General features: G+C 40.1%; 1 protein-coding gene across 1 annotated transcript in view; it reads left to right on the top strand.

Moving 5' to 3' along the window:
- The first annotated feature begins 209 nt into the window (after window positions 1-209).
- LRRC8C (leucine rich repeat containing 8 VRAC subunit C) overlaps window positions 210-19,789 on the top strand; it is a 79,963-nt gene continuing 60,383 nt past the window's right edge. Inside the window, exon 1 of the mRNA XM_082688626.1 lies at window positions 210-525. The gene's annotated coding sequence lies outside the window, so the exon portion shown is untranslated. The remainder of the gene's footprint in view (window positions 526-19,789) is intronic.

Below are 19,789 nucleotides of genomic sequence, written 5' to 3' on the forward strand. Positions count from 1 at the left end.
AGGCCCGGGCGGCCCCGCCGGGAAGCGCGGGAGGGTTCGTTTTCCACATCCAGGGGAAAGCGTCCGGCGGCCAGCGGCAGCCTCGCCGGCCAGTCCGGGCGCGGGGTGGTCTCCACAGAGGAGGAAGTTCCCGGGCACGGCGGCCTGCGTCACAGCGGGGCTGGGACCGCGGGGCGGGCGGGCGGCGGCGGCGGCGGCGACCCCGGGGCCGGGCGCTGGGCGGCGCTGGCTGCCGCTGGCCCGGCTGCACGCGGGGCGGCGCTGGAGGCGGCTCCGTCCGCTGCCGGGGAGGCGGAGGGGAGGAGGGCTGCGGGGCTGGGGCGGTAGCTGCGTCCCGGCTCGGAGCCCGCGAAGAGGACGAGGAGGAAGGCGCCGCCGTGGCCGCGGCCGCAGTGCTCCGGGAGCCACACGCCATGAGCAGCGGCCCCGCCGACGACCCCGCTGTCGCTGGCCGCCGCTGAGCCGGACCGGGAGACAGCTCGCCGCTCCCCAGCACCCTCCCCGTAGGCACCCTCGCGCCCAGAGGTAAGGGCGGGGACCGCCGAGGGATGGAGAGGGGTGGCCCGCCGAGGACCGCTGGGCTGGGTCCGCTAGGTGCGCGGGAGCCACTGCTCTCCCCGCCTCGCTCGCGCCCTGCCTGCTCCCGCTCTCGGGCGGGCGGAAGGTGGTCGCCTGCCCGGTGTTTGGTCCTTGCAGCCACCCGCTATTGGGGCTTTAGGACCCGCCAGCCCCTACCCCACCCATCCCAAGCCAGCCCCAGCATCGGGGCCGGGGACCCCAGCCTGGGGCGGAGCACCGCGCGGCAGCCGCAGGTTCTGCGGACTTGGTGGGGGTTGGGGGGGGCACTGGGGGGTGGAGGACGAGGAGAAAAGGCGGCCACCGCCGGGGCGCTCGTCCTTCTTCCCTACCTGATAACCCGGTGAGACCCCACGGCCTCTCCCTCCTGGTCTGCTCTCCCTTTGTACCCCCGAGCCCCTGAAGTTAGCACTTTCGGGGGGAGAGGAATTTGATGGTCTCCGACGGGAACCAGAGCGCCGTGCCTGTTCCTTTGCAGGACCCGAGGGGAGAGAGGGTTTAGCCGGGTCGGGATGGGCCCCAGAAGCCAGGTGTCTAGGCCGGCGGTTGAGACCAGGACTGCCGCCTTCAACCCAAACCCAGGGTCGCTGGTCTTTCCCTTTCCAGCTGGTTCCAAGCAGCGAGGTGGCTATGGATGGAATTAGCAACTCCGGAACCTTGGGATGTGCTCCTGTAGACGCTAATTCCATTCTTTTCTCCCCAGCCAGTTCTTCCCTCCCCCACACCACGCCTGCCGGTGTACATCAGATTACAGTTCCTTCAAAAGCTCGCACGGTACCTAACTCTGAATAACCACAGACACTTAGCCCACATCCCAGGACGGGTATTTCAGAGTGTGAAGATCAAACTTCACTTGGTTTCAAATTCTTTTTAAACATTTGAAACTCAGCAAACCCGTTAGGTAAACACTTGCAAGTCCCCATCCTCCTTAAAGTAAAAAATAAGAACCAGTCATATTTGTGGGAGTGCTGGCGTTGGGCAAAGGGAGGGTTGAGTGGTCCTATTTATTGTAGCTTTATGGGGGAGGAATAGATAAAAGAAATGGCAGTCTTATTTTATTCACATACTTCTTATGATGTAAGAAATGGAGGTTCGACCCATGGGCACATTTACAGAGAGGTATGGAGTGCTTACCTGAGGCATCTGTGAGGCTTCTTCATGGACAAGTCAATAAGATGCTGTCTAGATGGGAAAGGAGGCAAAGTGATGGTAACCCCCTTGCTTGGGCCAACACTGCAAAATCGCTAGAACCAAGGAACTTTATATGTGTGTACGTTTTTAAATTTTTTAACGATTTGTGTAAACCCAAAATGTAGATTTAACTTCCCCAAATTTGCTCAGATTCATAAACCGTGTGTTGGGCGTGTGGATATAGATAACCCATTAGGTGTATACAGCTCTAATCTATGATATTTGTATTTCTTCTGAATTGCTTAATTAGGAAAGACCAGGGGTGTAATCCTGACTTACTTTACTTTGGAGTCATTAATTTAAACACAGTGTTGAGATCAGTTTGTTTGTTTGCTTTTGAGGGGCAGTTGGGGACCAGCTTTGCAAGGATGGCTCCTTTTCATGGTTCACATAATGGATTGACCACAGATGGTTCCTACCACTTCAACAGTGCTATCAGAGACAGCAAGCATGTTTAACAATTTTCTTAGTAATAAAATTATCAAAGTCTTTGTTAATGGTACTAATCTTTTATTTCTCAGATTGGCTAAGCACTTTGTTTAATGGAATGCTTTTAGAAGAAAATGCTTTTAGTGAAAAAAAATATGAGGGAGTATAAAAGAATGAATAATTTTCCATTTATGTAAATTTTAACTTTTAAAAACAATACAAGGTTAGCAATTTTTAAAATGCCTGAGGTGTCTAATTTTTACCAAATTGCTGTTACAATTTTCCAATAGTCTGTAGTATTTTTAAGTTATAGTCACCAGGAACATTATAATAGAGCCCAAGTGTAAAACAAATGGGGTGGAAAGTTATACAAATTTTGCCAAGCATTGTGTTAATGATTTAATATGGTGGGTATATTGTTATTATAAAGTCGAGCACTGTAGGTACCTAACATACATTACACTTAGATTCATAAAACAAATTCTTTTTTTCTTTTAAGATTTTATTTATTTATTTGACAGAGAGATCACAACTAGGCAGAGAGTGAGAGGGAAACAGGCTCCCTGCTGAGCAGAATGCCGATTCAAGGCTCCCATCCCAGGACCCTGGGATCATGACCTGAGCTGAAGGCAGAGGCTTTAACCCACTGAGCCACCCAGGTGCCCCCATAAAAAAAAAATCCTTAAAGTAGATGGTGCCATCAACTTTTTACAGAAGAAAGAGGGTCAAAGTTTGTGACTTACTCAAGACAAGATAGCTAGCTTAATGCCTGAATGAAGCCAAACCTCTTTAGCCTTATTGATGTATTTTTTGTTTTCCAAAGCTGCCTATCTTTTTTTCTACAAAAATGTATTGTTAGCTTGCTGTAATGACTCTGTGAAGAAGCCGAGATTGAAGAAGTAGAATCACCTGTCCAGAGTTTTCCATGGAACTAGTATATAGCAGAATTCACATCTGGAATCAGGATTATCTATTTCCTAAACCCCTGTTATTGCCACTGATCTCCGTTAAATGACAGATTAAGAACTTAACCTAATGGACATTTCACTTTTTTTCATCAGCTGTTCTCAATCCACATGATAGCGACGGTCCATAGGCTCCAATACACTCACAAGGTTTTATACTCATTCCCTGGAGTGCTGGCTGTATCTCCAGCCCGAGATCACTGATGAAAGCATATTTGCAACCAATGAGGGTGACATGACTATAAAGGTGTCTTTGAATGGACTTCATTTCTCTTAAAATATAAATCAGGCTGTGCTGGCATGGGGGAAAGAGCATGGTCTCAAGATGGGAAAAGCTGGTATCAGATTTTGGCTTTACTGTCCAGTAGGAGTGTAATCTAATTTCTGCCGTGGAATTTTCCTGAGCCCATTTCCTGACATATAATGGAGTTAATAACACCTACTTAGTTGGAGTATTATCCGGACTAAATGTAACAATCCATATAAAGGACAGCTCCTGTCACCTACTAGGTGTTCTGTAAATGGTAGGGATTAGCACCCCGGTATCCCAGTACTGAAGGAAATTGCTGCTGGATTTTGCTCCATCTATATTTTACTTGCATATAGTGATTAGTCATTGTTATCAGTGATTCATTCTTCATATGGCTAGACAAAGGTCTAATCTGGTCTCTAGCATCTTTAACTTTTGAATCACATCCTTTTTTTGTAGTCCTGACTTACAAACATTTACTCACCTTACATAGTTTTCCATTTGCTCCACTCTGCATTTTTTTTTTTAGAACTTTATTAGCCATACTTCAGTGAGTTGGAATTTGTAATTTTTGGCAAACACACTTTCCTGTTTTCTGTGTCTTCTGATTTCACAGCCTTGCTTATCACCAAAGGCACCATGACAATCCCACTGTCTTCCCACCACATACCTCACCCCTGACCACATCACTGCTAGCTAAAACTCTGCATGTCCTTCAAGAACCAGCCTAAATGCTACCTCCTTCCTGAGTGCACATACCTTCTATTTTAAATCCTTTCTCAGTTCACTTATAATTCAGATACCATATACTCCTAATAATTTAAAAACATATATATGTATATATTTTACTTTTTTAGTTATTTGACTAGATAATATTCTATGAAAGTCTGTATACTCTTTGAGGGCAAGGGAATTTTTCTGTTTCTTTATATTTCTTGCTTAGTATAAAATACAAATAGTTTCTAATTTCTGAATGAAAGATGAGTCAGATATACTGAGGGAGAGCCTTATAGTAATTAGGAAAGGGGCCTAAATTATTTGTCCCTGTCACAAGATTATTAGTGACACCTTCCCCTTTGAGACTTGTTTGTCCCACCCTTCTCCACCAGTTTGTTATTACGTTTACTGGAAGGCCTTTTTTTCTTTTTCTTTAGTTCTTTCATTTTTTGTAAAGAGAAGGTGGGTGGGGCACAGAGAGAGAGGGAAGAGAGAATCCCAAGCAGGCTGTATGCCCAGTGCAGAGCCTGACCTCGGACTCAGTCTCACAACCCTGAGATCATGACCCCCGCTGAAATCAAGAGTCTGTGCTTAACTGACTGAGCAACTTCTTAAAGCCTTGGCCATTTGGGACCAGATAAGAGAGCTATGTTTCATTAATAAATGGCTCCTGTGGTAGTGTAGAAAACTCATTAACTTTGCTAGTACTGAGCCCATCAATAGTATTTGAGTAGTTTGGTATTTCCAGTGGTCCAGATGGATTTCTTTAATTAGGAATAGGATTTACCTGAGGGAAAGGAATACCTACCTTGAGAGAAGGTTGAGGTAATGAGCAAGGAGAATTTCAAACCCTTTTGGTTGGTAATAGGACTAACCATGGCACAGTGCAGAGACTGCAACCAGAAGTGACCTTCATGAGAGAATCAGCACAGGGAGAAGATGCAGACCATTTCCCACAAATATGAGAGGTGAAGCTTAACTACAACAGTAGATGACTGAGGCCTGCTAGATAGATGGTATTCCTCGAGTGTAGAAATAGGAAAGACACTGTGAGGCAAGATAGGCAGGAGAGGAGAGGAACTAGGATGGCCTCAAACACCCAGTACCTTAATATATTCTCATTTGCTGCCTGGGCTGGCCCAGAAAGACAAAAGGATAATCTCAGAGGTTTGCTTACAGTAGATAGTTTGGCAGAAACATCTTGAAAGTTTCCTAATTATAAGTAATAGAGAATGACTGAACTCTTCAATAGAGAATCTGGGCTATCTGCTTAGAAGTGTAACACACTCACAAATTCTGGGAGTGAATTTAGGATGACTATGGTATTGGATGGGTATTCCTCTAAAATATGGTTCTATAGGGGCTCCTGGGTGGCTCAGTTGATTAGGCATCTGCCTTTGGCTCAGGTCATGATCCCAGGGTCCTGCATCAGGCTCTCTGCTCAGTGGGGAGTCTGCTTCTCCCTCTTCCTCTGCTCTCGTGCTCCTACTCATGCGGTTTCTCTCTCTCTCTCAAATGAATAAAAATTAAAAAATCTTTTAAAAAAATCAAATAAATAGAATAAAATAAAATATGGTTCTATAGTCTGTGGTATATCAAATTGTGAATGGCAGCTGGTAGAAAAATGGTAATGTGGATTCAGAAAATGAATAGGATTTAGAAAAGGGGCAAGTGGCAAAATTCAGAAATCATTTTTAAGAAAGATGTCTCAAAGCTTAGGAAAGTAACTGAAGATATTTCAGATGACAGAAGTATTTTGAGTCAAAGGAATCCAGAAATATATGTGGTTTGAAGAACTCTTCTAAGAACTGGGAAGAACCAGAGCTATTCTGTTGGAGAAGGGCCGGAAGGTAGAGCAAAGAGGAGCTATTTTGGCTAAGCCATAAAACTGCCTGAATGCTTGAAACACTAGGGAAAACATAATGGAGCTTGTAGAAAAGTGTTTCCAACCTTTTTTTTTTTTTTTTCATTATTATTCTCCCTCCACGAGTTTTTTTTTTAGATAAATTGTTATATTGCAGATACGCTGTATATCTGTTCATGAACTGTGGCCTTTTGGCAGGCTACAAACAATTATTTAAGATTTCTTTTTTTTAACCCCGCCTTTCAAAACTGATTTTTGACAGCGACTAGATTGCCCCCCAGTTGAGAACACATGGAGTGGCATGGTTCTATATTATGCCTGAAAATCATAAAAGGGCCAGAACTAAAGACATAAAGAAAAGTCAATATATGTATTTGTATGAATGTGTATGGTACCTTAATTCACAAATTCTGTGTATTAGATTGTTCTTTTCTTTTTTTGCCTTTATAAAGAGAAGCATACTCTATCAGCTCTTAAGCTGAAATATACTTGTAAAAAAATATAAGACTTCTAGTTGTCCCAGTTCTCCCTTGGCAAAATTATTAAATTTATAAAGTTATCTTCCAAAGCCCCCTCTACCTGCACTCTTTTCTTTCCTGGATAGGAAGCCCTTCCCAGACTTTAAATACTCAATACCCTTTATTTACTTATGTTATGCTGGGAAGGCTCTGCTATTAACTATTCATTCTCGTAACTGGTCAATTATACATGAGCATAAATTAGTTTGTCTCTAATAGAGCATTTGTATTTTAAGTCATTTATTTATACTTACGAAATACTGCATTCCCTCCCAAAGAGATTTCAGCTCGTATCAAGTAGATATTTGCAGGGGAGTGGGGCTGTGATGTCATTCTTTGCTTTTTCATGTTCTGTTCCTTACTCCAGTTCCCTAGGGCGCATAAGGCTGCGCTTCTGGTGTCCAGTCTCAGAAGCTGCAAGCCTTAGAAGAGCTTGGTTTTTTTGTATATTGACTTCTTTCAGCATTTGGAGCCCATCAGCCCTGGCACAGTCCCTTTCCTGCAAATAGCTCATCCTCGTCTCCTCCAGCTTTTGTTTTAACTGTATTGCTCTTTTTCCTTTCCTTCACTGTCAAATCTCCAGTAATTGTTTTTCAACATCTTTTCTTTATCACCTTTGGAGCTGCACTAAAACCTCCCTGAGGGCAGAGACTGTATCTGTCTTGTTCAGTTCTGTTCCCACAGCACCACCACGAGTCTGGACATAGCTGCTCAAGACAATTGTGGGATAAATATTTACTGGTAGATGTTACAGTAACATTTCTAAGCTACCAGTTCGGAGTGTATCCTTCTCCCTTTCTGTTATTTTAAATTCTGATTAGGAAATTTGATAGTGTAACTAGAAGTTATCCTTCTTAATAGGGTCATGAAATATGTACAGGGAAATATTTCTATATGTGATTGGAAATTAGAGGCTAGCATTACATAAAATATATCTGAGACAAAAGTCACTAAATAAGCTAAATGACTGAAAACTCAGGAGTCCTGTGATTTCATTCTGTGTATTTGAAGAACTTATCAAACCAATAAAAATTATTAAATACTCTTTCTCAAATATTGTTGAGGTTTATGAAAATTCGGAAAAGGTTCAGAGGGTGCTCTCAGGGTCCTGGGATTGAGCACCGCATCAGGCTCCCTGCTTGGTAAGGAAACTGCTTCTCCTTCTCCCTCTGCCTTATTCCCTACTCATGCTCTCCCTCTCTCTCTCAATCTCTCTCTGAAATAAATAAATAGTTGTGTTTTTTTTTTAAAGGTTCAACTGCCTTTTTTTTTTTTTAAAGATTTTATTTACTTATTTGACAGAGATTACAAGTAGGCAGAGAGGCAGTCAGAGAGAGGAGGAAGCAGGCTCCCTGCTGAGCAGAGAGCCCGATGCGGGGCTCGATCCCAGGACCCTGGGATCATGACCTGAGCTGAAAGCAGAGGCTTTAACCCACTGAGCCACCCAGGCGCCCCATCAACTGCCTTTTTTTTTTTTAATGGGAAATATAACCAATAAATCCAACTTCCAGAAAAGTATTATAGAAGATTCTTAAGCTAATAACACCTTGATTTTTCTAAATAACTATGAAAATAGCTTCATTAGAAAAACACTCCCAGGCTAATTTGTATTATCTCCCTTGACATTAGCTCTAGGATAATGTTCTTATCAGCAAAGTTGGGAAATACTGTCCAGCACACACAACTTTCTAGTTTGTTTGAATATGTTCATTTCTGTATCACAAGTATTTAGAATAGTGCCTCACATGTAGCAAAGGATCAATAAATATTTGTTGAATGAGTAAATGAATGAAATCCAAGATGGAGAAAGACTAACCATATGCCATGAGGGCAAAAGCAAATTTATTCCTAAGGAAATGGTACCGGATGACTAATAGACTAAATAGACTGTTAGAAAAACTTTCTAGACAAATCATTTATTTATGAGCATACGTTAAAGTTCTATTCCAGTCTGACATATAAGAGAAAAGGTTTCTGGTAAGACAGTTTGAAAATTCATTCTTACTAGGGACATCTTATAAAAGTAATGGATGGTTAGACATCATTATGAGACTAGATAAAGAATGTGGGTTGAAGGTTATTAGACTATGGAGTAACAGTTGGCAGTTAACTGGGTGGCTTGGTAGCTGGTTTCCAAGGACAAGCCTAGTCCCCATTTCACATTGTACAGAAGGCTAGCCTGTGTAGTAAGGATGAAAAAATTAAGACCTAAAGATGAGAAAGGGTAAAGTAAAAGTGTCTCTCCTTATAAACTTTGTGATTAGAAATTAGGATTTCTAGGGCACCTGGGTGGCTCAGTGGGTTAAAGCCTCTGCCTTCGGCTCAGGTCATGATCACAGGGTCCTGGGATCAAGCCCCACATCAGGCTCTCCACTCCTTGGGGGGCCTGCTTTTTCCTCTCTCTCTCTGCCTGCCTCTCTGCCTACTTGTGGTCTCTGTCTGTCAAATAAATAAATAAAATCTTAAAAAAAAAAAGAAATTAGAATTTCATATACTAAGAAATCTACAAAGCAGCAGTTAATAATAATTGCCTCACTAATCTCTAACTGACCTGCAAGTATTTAAAATTTACCCCAAAATTTTAGAAGTAAATATGTTGACAGTCATTATTTCAGTCAATCCTTGTACATAAACATGCAGAAGATTTTACTTGTCCCAAGAGTGTATCCTAAAAATGTAATCACATTAATAACATTTTGTCTATTAGCTTTTTCCCCCCACATGAAAGCTTTCCCCATAATGTGATTACAATAAACAGAGCAGCCTACTATTGACCTAATTAAGGAATTAAGGAGCAAATCAATTAAAACTAATGATCTCCAGCATCTCTTTTACTTATGCATGCCATGTTCTGGATTGTAGGAGAGGGAGGAAACCTTTGATGCTACCTAGAGACTATCTAGTGTATATCAGATATATTCTGAGTATAAAAAAATCTCCTGTCTTTATTGCTCCAAATTTGGAACATAATCTTAAGACAACATTGTAAAGTGTTGTCAGAGAAAAATATAGATGTCCAATGATGAGATAAGGCCATTTTGTTGGTTGTTGCATTAACTACTAACCACTTAAATAAACCACTTAAACTACTAACCACTTAAATAAGTCTATTTTAAAAAGTCAGAATTCTAATTTCTCTAGAGGTCAGTAATCTCTAATTATTCTACTTGTTGACTTTCATATATTTACAATTTCAATTCCAAAAAACAGTATAAAAGCAAAAAAGCTGGGGCATCTGGGTGGCTCAGTCGGTTACACATCTGCCTTTGGCTCAGGTCGTCCTGGGATGGAGCCCCACATGAGGCTCCCTGCTCAGCGGGGAGCCTGCTCCTCCCTGTCCTCTGTTGTTCCCCCTGCTTGTGCTCTCTTGCTTTCTCTCTCTCTCAAATAAATAAAATTTATTTTAAAAAGCATGAAACCCAATTGCCTCTTTTGAAAGAACACATTGGGTTGGGTAAAGACAAAAATAACTTTTGCTACCTGGGTAGGATATGTAAGTAAATAATTTACAGCCTCATATTGATAAAAGTCCATCTCAGAAGTTATTTTGAGTTATTTATTTTATTAGTTATTTATTTTATTAAGATACTTTAAAAAGTAATTTTGTCTCAGTATGTGTTATTTTTTGGATAAATCACATAAGCTAAGCTAAGCCATGGTGGATGACAGTATTTAAAATGTTAGACTTTACTTTTTAAGATAAAATTCATTTTATAGAGCATGTTATAAAATGATTATGACCTTCTTTGAGTGTTATAAAGAACAAATAATGTTTGTATTTATGATATGTAAATTTAAACTATCCCTTGATAGTATTTTGTCAAAGATTATTCACTCATTATCTAATTTTAATGTTAGTCCCAAGCTTTAAAATTAATTATCCTGAATTACAATTTACACTGCCATTTAAAAATAGTATAAGGGTATCTGGGTGGCTCAGTCAGTTAAGCATCCAATTCTTGATTTCAGCTCAGGTCATGATCTTGGGGTTGTGAGTTCAAGCCCTAAGTGGGGCTCCATTCTCCGCCCAGAGTCTACTTGAGATTCTCTCTCTCTCTCCCTTTGCCCATCCCCCCATGTGTGTATAGGCTCTCTCTCTTTAAATAAAGAGATAGGGGTGCCTGGGTGGTGCCTGGGTGGCTCGGTGGGTTAAAGCCTCTGCCCTCAGCTCAGGTCATAATCTCAGGGTCCTGGGATCAAGCCCCACATCGGGCTCTCTGCTTAGCAGGAAGCCTGCTTCCCTTCCTCTCTCTCTCTGCCTCTCTGCCTACTTGTGATCTCTGTCTGTCAAATAAATAGATAAAATCTTTAAAAATAAATAAATAAATGATAGAGAAAATCTTTAAGAATAGTATGATTCCTATTCAGATTAAAAATCTATCAAATAACTATGACATTCCCCAGTTTCACTTTACTGCAGCATTGCCTAAAATTTATAACCACCATTAAAAAAACATACTAGCTGTAATTCAATTTTGTTGAACATATCTACAAACACTTAAACTTTTAGTGTAAATAATGATCTGACCTATGATATAAATACAAGAAATTTAGTAACTTCCAATTAAATATGCATCTTATCAGAGAACAGATTAGTCATGCATAAGCTAAAATACATTTTAACTGCTTTACTGAGATATAATTTCTATACTATAACAGTTTAAAGGACACAATTCATTGTCTGTTAGTATAATTATAGAATTCCTCACCATAATCTAATTTTACATTTTTGTCACCCCAAAAAGAAACCTGTACCCATTAGTTCTCTCTTCCCACCATGCCCCCCCCCTCCTCCCAAGCTCTAGGCAGCCACCAGTCTGTTTTCTGTATCTATAGATTTGCCTATTCCAGACATTTCATGTGAATGGTATCCTACAGTACATGGCCTTTTGTGACTGACTTCTTTCACTTGGCATACATTTGAGGTTTATCCATGTTGTGGTATGTATCAGTACTCCATGACTGTTTTTTGCCAAATAATATTTTATTGTATGGATATACCATATTTTCTTTATCCATTTATCAGTTGATGAATGTTTAGGTTGTTATAAGGAATAATGGTCTCATGAATGTTTGAATACAAGTTTTTGGGTGGACATATGTTTTCATTTCTCTGTTGGATAGAGTTACATAGAAATGGAATTGCTGGGTCAGGTATAACCTTGTGTTTCAAATTTTGAGGTGAGTTTGATGAAATGAGGTATAATTTTTGCATCATGTCCCAAACTAGAATAAAATCAGGGCTGAGATATTAAACTCATTAATTTTCATTAAAAAATAGTTTGACTTGTCCAAGTATTCATCTGTAGGAATATCCATTGAACTTTGAATTTTAGTATACTTCAACCACAGTTTGCAAAGTACTATTAAAGCACCGCTAAATCTCTTTAAATTTTGGATTAAAAATTCTGGTTAAGAACTATAGAAAAGGAGGCACCTATGTGGCTCAGCTGGTTGAGCATCCAGCTCTTGATTCCGGCTCAGATCACAGTCTCGTGGTCCTGGGATCAAGCCCCACATTGGGCTCGGTGCTCAGAAGAGAGTCTGCTTGGGATTCTCTCTCCCCTTCCTCCTGCTCATGTTCTCCATCTTTCTCTAAAATAAATAAAATCTTAGGAAAGAAAAAAGAAATATAGAAAGCACTACTGAGGGCTAACTCTATAGCTATTTTTATATTTTTGGATCCCTGATCCTTAGGAACTGAACACTTCTGGTTAATGCCAAACTTCTGTGCATTTTCCCCCTTTTTGTTGTACAGTGGAGGAGGGATATTTTTCATATCCCTTACTCTAGAAATAAGTGTTTATTAGCTTCTGCCTAGAAAATGTGAACCCCATTCATTTGAAAGTCTACTGTCTTGTTAGTTTCCCTCTGGAAAGGGGTAAAGTCACCTATAAAATTAAAATATCTCTTATTGGTTAACATTTTTTTCAGGTACTGCTCTTTTGCGTGGGATGGTGATAGAGGCTGTCTTGATAAATTGGATCTGTTTCAGTCTATTTCACACTATTCTTTGAATTCACTGTCAGACCAAGACCTGGCAGAAATTTCCCTTAACCCTTTCTCCCCACACCCTTGTAAAATCACCTAGACAGATTTCCCTTTTCCCTTCTTTTCAAAGTGAATCTGTTTGTTTAAGGAAGTATTCTCCTAACACACAAGAGACAAACTCCTGCAACCACTTAACCTTCATTCTTAGAGGTATCCTAAGAAAGTGGGAAGCTAAAGGTCTAGTAGGGGCCCAAGGGACTCACTCACCATAAAAACAGAAGACTATAAATAACCGCTTCCAAACACAGGCGAATGAGCAGAAAACCTCTGAAAAAAATTCCTATGTACAATTTTCACTGTTAGACAGATGCAAATATATACACATTCCGACTGCAAGCAAAACACAGAAAACTTAAGACTTCTATGAATGTTGTCAAAGGATAATTTTCAAAAAGTTGAATGTGACTCTTAATGTAGAATGAACATGATAAGGATTTATTCAAGCTCTTAATAAAGAATCCAGCTGGTTCAAAGAGCATTCAAGGAACTATCTGAAAAAAGAATGTTAGAATAACATAGCTAGGTGAGATAGAAGAACTAGGTAATGTCCTTCAGGGCCATGAAAAATAAGCAATATTTGGGATTTTCTAAAAGAAAAAAAAATCTACAAGTCTAGAATTTAGTCAGCAATATTTAGCAAGTCCAAGAAAGTTATATTTCTCTAAATCTTTGGGTGAGCCTGTCAAACAGGTCTTTAGTGTTACATCAAAATGGTGTACTGCCTTCCCTTTGCCTCATTTCCAAGTTTTGGATACTTTTTTCTTAATAATGCATACTTTTGCTCACCCTAAATTTTCTTTTTAAGGGCTTTGACTGTTTCTTAGTAAAGTAACAGACATTTAGCCATGGAATGTGTCAAATACAAACACTGGCCACGGAAATCCTTAAAACATGGGACAGAAACTTTGGGTTCTACACTTGACTCCTTGGAAGTCCTTTATGTCTCTCAGATGTCAGTGTGCCTCTTTAACCTCGTTCTGGGAAGGAGTTCTATTTGAACTTCAACCCCATGTTCAACCACTTCGTAGGGCCTAGACTGCTCTCCAAGCTCTCAACTTGGATGGCAAGTCATCTAAGCCCAGTAGAATGAGAATCCATTCAGACGGCCAGTAGACTTGGGCATTTAAGTGCTCAAATTGCCATAAACCAGCAAAAACTCCAAGGCCCAGGAACAGAAACACAAAGCATGTCAATAGCATGCATGTCATGAAGTCTCTTAATCCAGAGGCTACTCGCAGCTCTGCCTCTTCTGAGCTGAGTGAGTCTCCATTGAACCTTCAAGAACCATTACACTAGGCACTGGCAAACTGAGACCCATGTAGTTTGGGTCTGCAACCTGTTTTTTTATCTGGCCTACTTGCTGAAATTGGTTTTTACATTTGTGAAGGGTTGTTTAAAAAAATTTTTTTTAAAGAATATGCAACATAGACTATATGTGACCTGTAAATCCTAAATATTTACTCTCTCTCCCTTTTTAGAACAAGATACTTACCCCTGCACTTAAAAAAAAAAAAATGACAACTTTGTTGTTAGTATGTATCAAAGTTCTATAACCAACTTCCTGTAAAAGAAAAGCTTTCTCATTGGCTAATTTAAAGACTTGCTCTTGATAGGGACATTTTGTGGGAAAACAGAATGGTTAGAAAAGCATTAGATTTGACATCAAAAGAAAATAATATTTGTTAAAGGGCACTAAACTTGGTTGACAGTTGGTCAACTGTGTGGGTGGTAACTAACTTCCCAGAACAAGTCTTAATGTCATTAAAGTTCATGAGAATCAGTTACTTGAGGTTGTATTGAGAGCACATTTCTTTCTGGGAAGAGGGTGCAACTTATATCATAGAAACAGATTACAAACAGTTTTTCTTTTACAAGACAATGTATTGTGTATTTTAAAAGCATACACTGGGATGCAGTAAAAGAAAAGTAGACTCTAGGAACCTTTGATATCACACTAACTCTCACAGTTTAATTTAGGACTACACAAATAAATAGGAAGATGAAAAATTGGGGAGTCAGAAGACCATCACAAAGAGGATTAAAGCATTGAAAAACTGAATCTATGTGGAAAAAATGAAAGGAATTGGATGTTCCAGCTAAGATGAGGATGACAAGGAGAAATCTTACAATTACTTCCATGGGTATAAAGGGGACTCCAACTGAATATGAAGAGCAATTATACATCTCTTCTCAAAAGAGTTAAAAATTTAGGGCACGTGGGTGGCACAGTCAGTTAAGCATCTGACTCTTGGTTTCAGCTTGAGTTATGATATCAGGTTGTGAGATTGAGCCCTACATTGAGCTCCGTGCTGAGCATGGAGTCTACTGGAGATTCTCTCTCCCATTCCTTCTGCATGTCTCACTCATGCTCTCTCTTTCTAAAACAAATAAATCTTAAAATAAAAAAAGAAAAGAGGTAAAAAAAATTAACTTGCAGCATGAAGATGACATCAAGACATCATCCTTTACACAAATTTTCATAGAGCCTGGGTCTTTAAGACACTTTAAAATAGAGTAGAAGGGGCGCCTGGGTGGCTCAATGGGTTAAAGCCTCTTCCTTCCGCTCAGGTCATGGTCCCAGGGTCCTGGAATCGAGCCCCGCATCGGGCTCTCTGCTTGGCAGGGAGCCTGCTTCCCTTCCTCTCTCTCTCTCTCTCTGCCTGCCTCTCTGCCTACTTGTGATGTCTGTCTGTCAAGTGAATAAATAATAAAAAATCTTAAAAAAAAAAATAGAGTAGAGTTGGGGCTCTCTGCCATGGGTCGAATATGGTCTTGCCTGAAGGCTTAGTCAGATAACCCCTTGAATTCATGTATTTTTCATTTAAGACCATACTGGATACAAGTCATCAAGTTTGCTATCCTTTGAGGAGATTAAAACCAGCATTGTTCCTGAGGACTTACTCTGTGCTGGAGAGGGTAAGGTAAACAAATATATGAGTGGCAAAGGTAAGGGGTAGCACTACCACAGGGGACAAGGAAATATTTGCAAGTATTTTAAATATCTGGAAAGGGAACCAATGAAAAATATGGCTTAGAAGGCAAAGATCTGAATTCAGGGAGAGAGCCATCCCTGTCAGAAGAAAGAGCAATCCAGGCAGAGGGAATAGTGAATCTAAAGGTGTATCCTTGGCATGATGAGGAATAGTAAGAGGGTCAGGGTGAGGGAAGGGCACTGAGGGGGAGAATAGCTGTAATTGAGAGAGGATATTGTAAAAAGAAAAAAGAGAGAGAGAGAGAGAGAGAGAGAGGATATTGTAGGCTCATGAAGTGTCTTGCCCACTTTTTTTTTTTTTTTAAGAGTTTATTTTTAGGTAATCTCAACACTCATTGTGAGCCTCAAATTCACAACCCAGAGATCAAAAGTCAAATGCTCTACTGATTGAGGCAGCCAGGTACCCCCCTACCTTTTTTTTTTTTTTTAAAGATTTTATGTATTTATTTGACACAGAGAGAGAGAGATCACAAGTAGGCAGAGAGAGAGGAAGGGAAGCAGGCTCCCCGCCTAGCAGAGAGCCCGATGTGGGGCTCAATCCCAGGACCCCAGGATCATGACCCGAGCCGAAGGCAGAGGCCTTAACCCACTGAGCCACCCAGGTGCCCCACCCCCCTACACTTTTTAAAAAATTTTATTTTTGTCCACTTCCAGTCTGAGTGAACTGAGGAGCTGTTAGAGGATTGCGAACAAATGAGGGGGAAAATCGAACTTAACTTTTCAAAAGATCATTCTGGCTGCAGTGTAGAGAAGCCCTTAGCCAATTTATTTTGGTCTTGGGGCCCTTCACTCTTACAAAATTATTGAAGACCCCAAAAGAGCTTTGTGTGTCTTATATCTGTAGATATTTTACCATATTAGGAATTTAAAACTAAGTATTTATTTTAAAATGACAATAATGAAGCCACCACAAGTTAACACAGATAATGTATTTTAATGAAAATAACTGTATCTTCTTCCAAAAAAGAGATAACAACATTGTTTACATTTTTATAGTCTCATCAGGGTCTGTTCAGCCTGTTCACTGTCAGATGTCATGTAGCTTCTAGAAAACTCCACTGTATACTCAGGAGAAAATGAGAATAAAAAGGCAAATAATGTGTAGTATTCACCTTACTGGTCCCCTGAGAAGGCACCCTTTGAGAAAAAGAGGCAGAGAAGAGACCATACTACAAGAGGCAAGTATGGAAGCGGAGACTAGTTAGAAAGCTGTTGCAATAAACCACAAGAGATCCACTGGTGGCTTGGGTTGTAGCAGTCAATGTGGTGAGAAATAGTCCTGTTCTGGAGATAATGTAAAGGTTGACCCCCGTAGGCTTTGTGGACAGAATGGACCTGGTTGTGAGAAATTCCAGGTTTCAAACCAGAAGAACTGAAATGTGGAAGATTGTGGGAAGAGCAGATTTGGGGGTGAAATGAACTCTGATTTGGACTTAATAATTTTGAAGTACCTGTTAAAATCCAATTATAAATATCAAGTCTGCGGCTGCATATTTAAAGCTGGGATTTAGAAGGATTTTTAAAAATTGCCTTTAGATCCCTCAGTACTTTTTATTTATTTTTATTTATCTATCTATCTATTTATTTATTTATTTTTATTAACATATAATTTATTATTTGCCTCAGGGGTATCATCAGGCTTACACAGCACTCACCATAGCACATACCCTTCACAATGTCTATAACACAACCACCCTCTCCATATCCCCCTCCCACAGCAACCCTCAGTTTGTTTTGTGAGATTAAGAGTCTCTTCTGGTTTCTCTCCCTCCCGATCCCATCTTGTTTCATTTTTTCCTTCCCTACTCCCCAAACTCCCCATGTTGCCTCTCAAATTCCTCATATCAGGGAGATCTTAAGATAATTGTCTTTCCTGATTGATTTATTTCGCTCAACATAATACCCTCTAGTTCCATCCACATTGTTGCAAATGGCAAGATATTCTTTCTTTTGACGGCTACATAGTATTCCATTGTATATATACACCATCTCTTCTTTATCCATTCATCTGTTGATGGACATTTAGGTTCTTCCCATAGTTTGGCCATTGTGGACATTGCTGCTATAACCATTCAGGTGCACATGCCCCTTTGAATCCCTACATTTGTATCTTTAGGGTAAATACCCAGTAGTGCAATAGCTGGGTCATAGGGTAGCTTGCTTTTCAGTTTTTTGAGGAACCTCCATGCTGTTTTCCAGATTGGCTGCACCAACTTGCATTTCCACCAACAGTGGGTTTCCCTTTCTCTGCATCCTCACCAGCATCTGTCGTTTCCTAACTACCATCCTGACTGGTGTGAGGTGGTATCTCATTGTGGTTTTGATTTGTATTTCTTTGTTGCCAAGTGATTTGGAGCACTTTTTCATGTGTCTGTTGGCCATCTGGATGTTATCTTTGCAGAAATGTCTGTTCATGTCCTCTGCCCATTTCTTGATTGGATTATTTGTTCTTTGGGTGTTGAGTTTGATAAGGTCTTTATAGATTTTTGGATACTAGTGCTTTATCTGATATGTCATTTGCAAATATCTTCTCTCATTCTGTCAGTTGTCTTTTGGTTTTGTTGACTGTTCCCTTTGCTGTGCAAAAGCTTTTGATCTTGATGAAGTCCCAATAGTTCATTTTTGCCCTTGCTTCCCTTGCCTTTGGTGATGTTTCTAGGAAGAAGTTGCTGTGGATGAGGTCAAAGAGGTTGCTGGCTGTGTTCTCCTCAAGGATTATGATGGGTTCCTTTCTCACATTGAGGTCCTTCATCCATTTTGAGACTATTTTTGTGTGTCGTGTAAGGAAATGGTCCAGTTTCATTTTTCTGCATGTGGCTCTCCGATTTTCCCAACATCATTTGTTGAAGACTGTCTTTTTTCCATTGGACATTCTTTCCTGCATTGTCAAAGATTAGTTGACCGTAGCACTGAGGGTCATTTCTGGGTTCTCTATTCTATTCCATTGATCTATGTGTATGTTTTTGCCCTCAGTACCTTTTAAAGAAAGAATGCATAAAAGTAAGTTCTGAGCCTTTCAGTGTCGAAAATCTATTATTTATTCTACTCTCAGACTTGAAAGTTAGTTTGGCTGGATATTGAACTCTAAATAACAATTACTTTCACTAAGAATTCTAAAGGTTTTCTTTTTTACCATTATCTTTTGGTATGTAGTATTGTCATTGAAAAGTCTCATGCTGGTCTGGGTTTTGTTTCTTTGTGTGAATCTTCTAACTTCTCTCCCACAGAGGCTTTTAGGATTCACCTCTTTATCCCTGAGTTCTGAAACCTCATGATGGCACAGGTATTTATATCCATTCATTGTGCTGGACACGTTGGTCAGCCTTTTTTAATTTGAGTCTCATATCCTGCAGTTTGGGAAAATTTTGCAATGTTTCCCTGATAGGTTATGCATTCATTTTATCTTTTTACTCTATGAACTTTCTGTCTTTTAGCTGACAGATCTGGAATCTATATATCTATTTGTTCCTCCCCTTTGCCTTTTTATTTGACTTTAAGATGAATTTCCTCAGCATTATAATCTAACCCATATATTGACTTTTTTATTATCTTATTTTTAATTTCCAAGTTTTTTCTGATATGTTTGTTTTATGAACACAATATCTTCTGCTAGTACCCTGAGAATATTAGTTATTAATTTAAATAAGGTCTGTTTGTGTGTTTCTCCTGCTTTTAGTTTTTCTGTGTATTCACTCACTCTTGATTATGTGTTTATATCTGAATTTCAGGTTGGAAGCATTCCCCAAATGGCTGGTAATCTATAATAGTGTTTTCACATTTAATAATGAAGTATAGAAAGCTGTTTAGGAGTATTGTGTGAATTGTAGAATTTATCTACTGAAGAGCTTCCCAGCGGTTGCTGAGATGGTAAGCAGCCTTTTGGGGAAGGCTTCCACTTAGACAACATTGTTCCAGGATTATAACCTAGCATCTTATTGCCTTTCAAGGTCATGTCTACATCATCTTTATCCCACACACAACCCAGTAGTGTGTGTGTGTGTGTGTGTATTGTGTATTGTCCAGTGTATATTAACTGGACACATAGGGGTGAGACTCTTTTTATTGATGTGAAAATACCAGGCCTGTAGGACTTGTCTAATATAGTGTGGTCAGAGGTGGAGTTTGGTCTCGAAACTTGAACTTCCAGCCTATTGTTCTTTCTACAACTAATACTCTTCACACTTTCCATCAGAGCCTCCCACAGGATAGAAGAGATTTTCAGAAATCAGACTTTCA

Source organism: Mustela nivalis, assembly GCF_964662115.1.
Source record: "Mustela nivalis genome assembly, chromosome: 10".
Lineage (NCBI taxonomy): Eukaryota > Metazoa > Chordata > Mammalia > Carnivora > Mustelidae > Mustela > Mustela nivalis.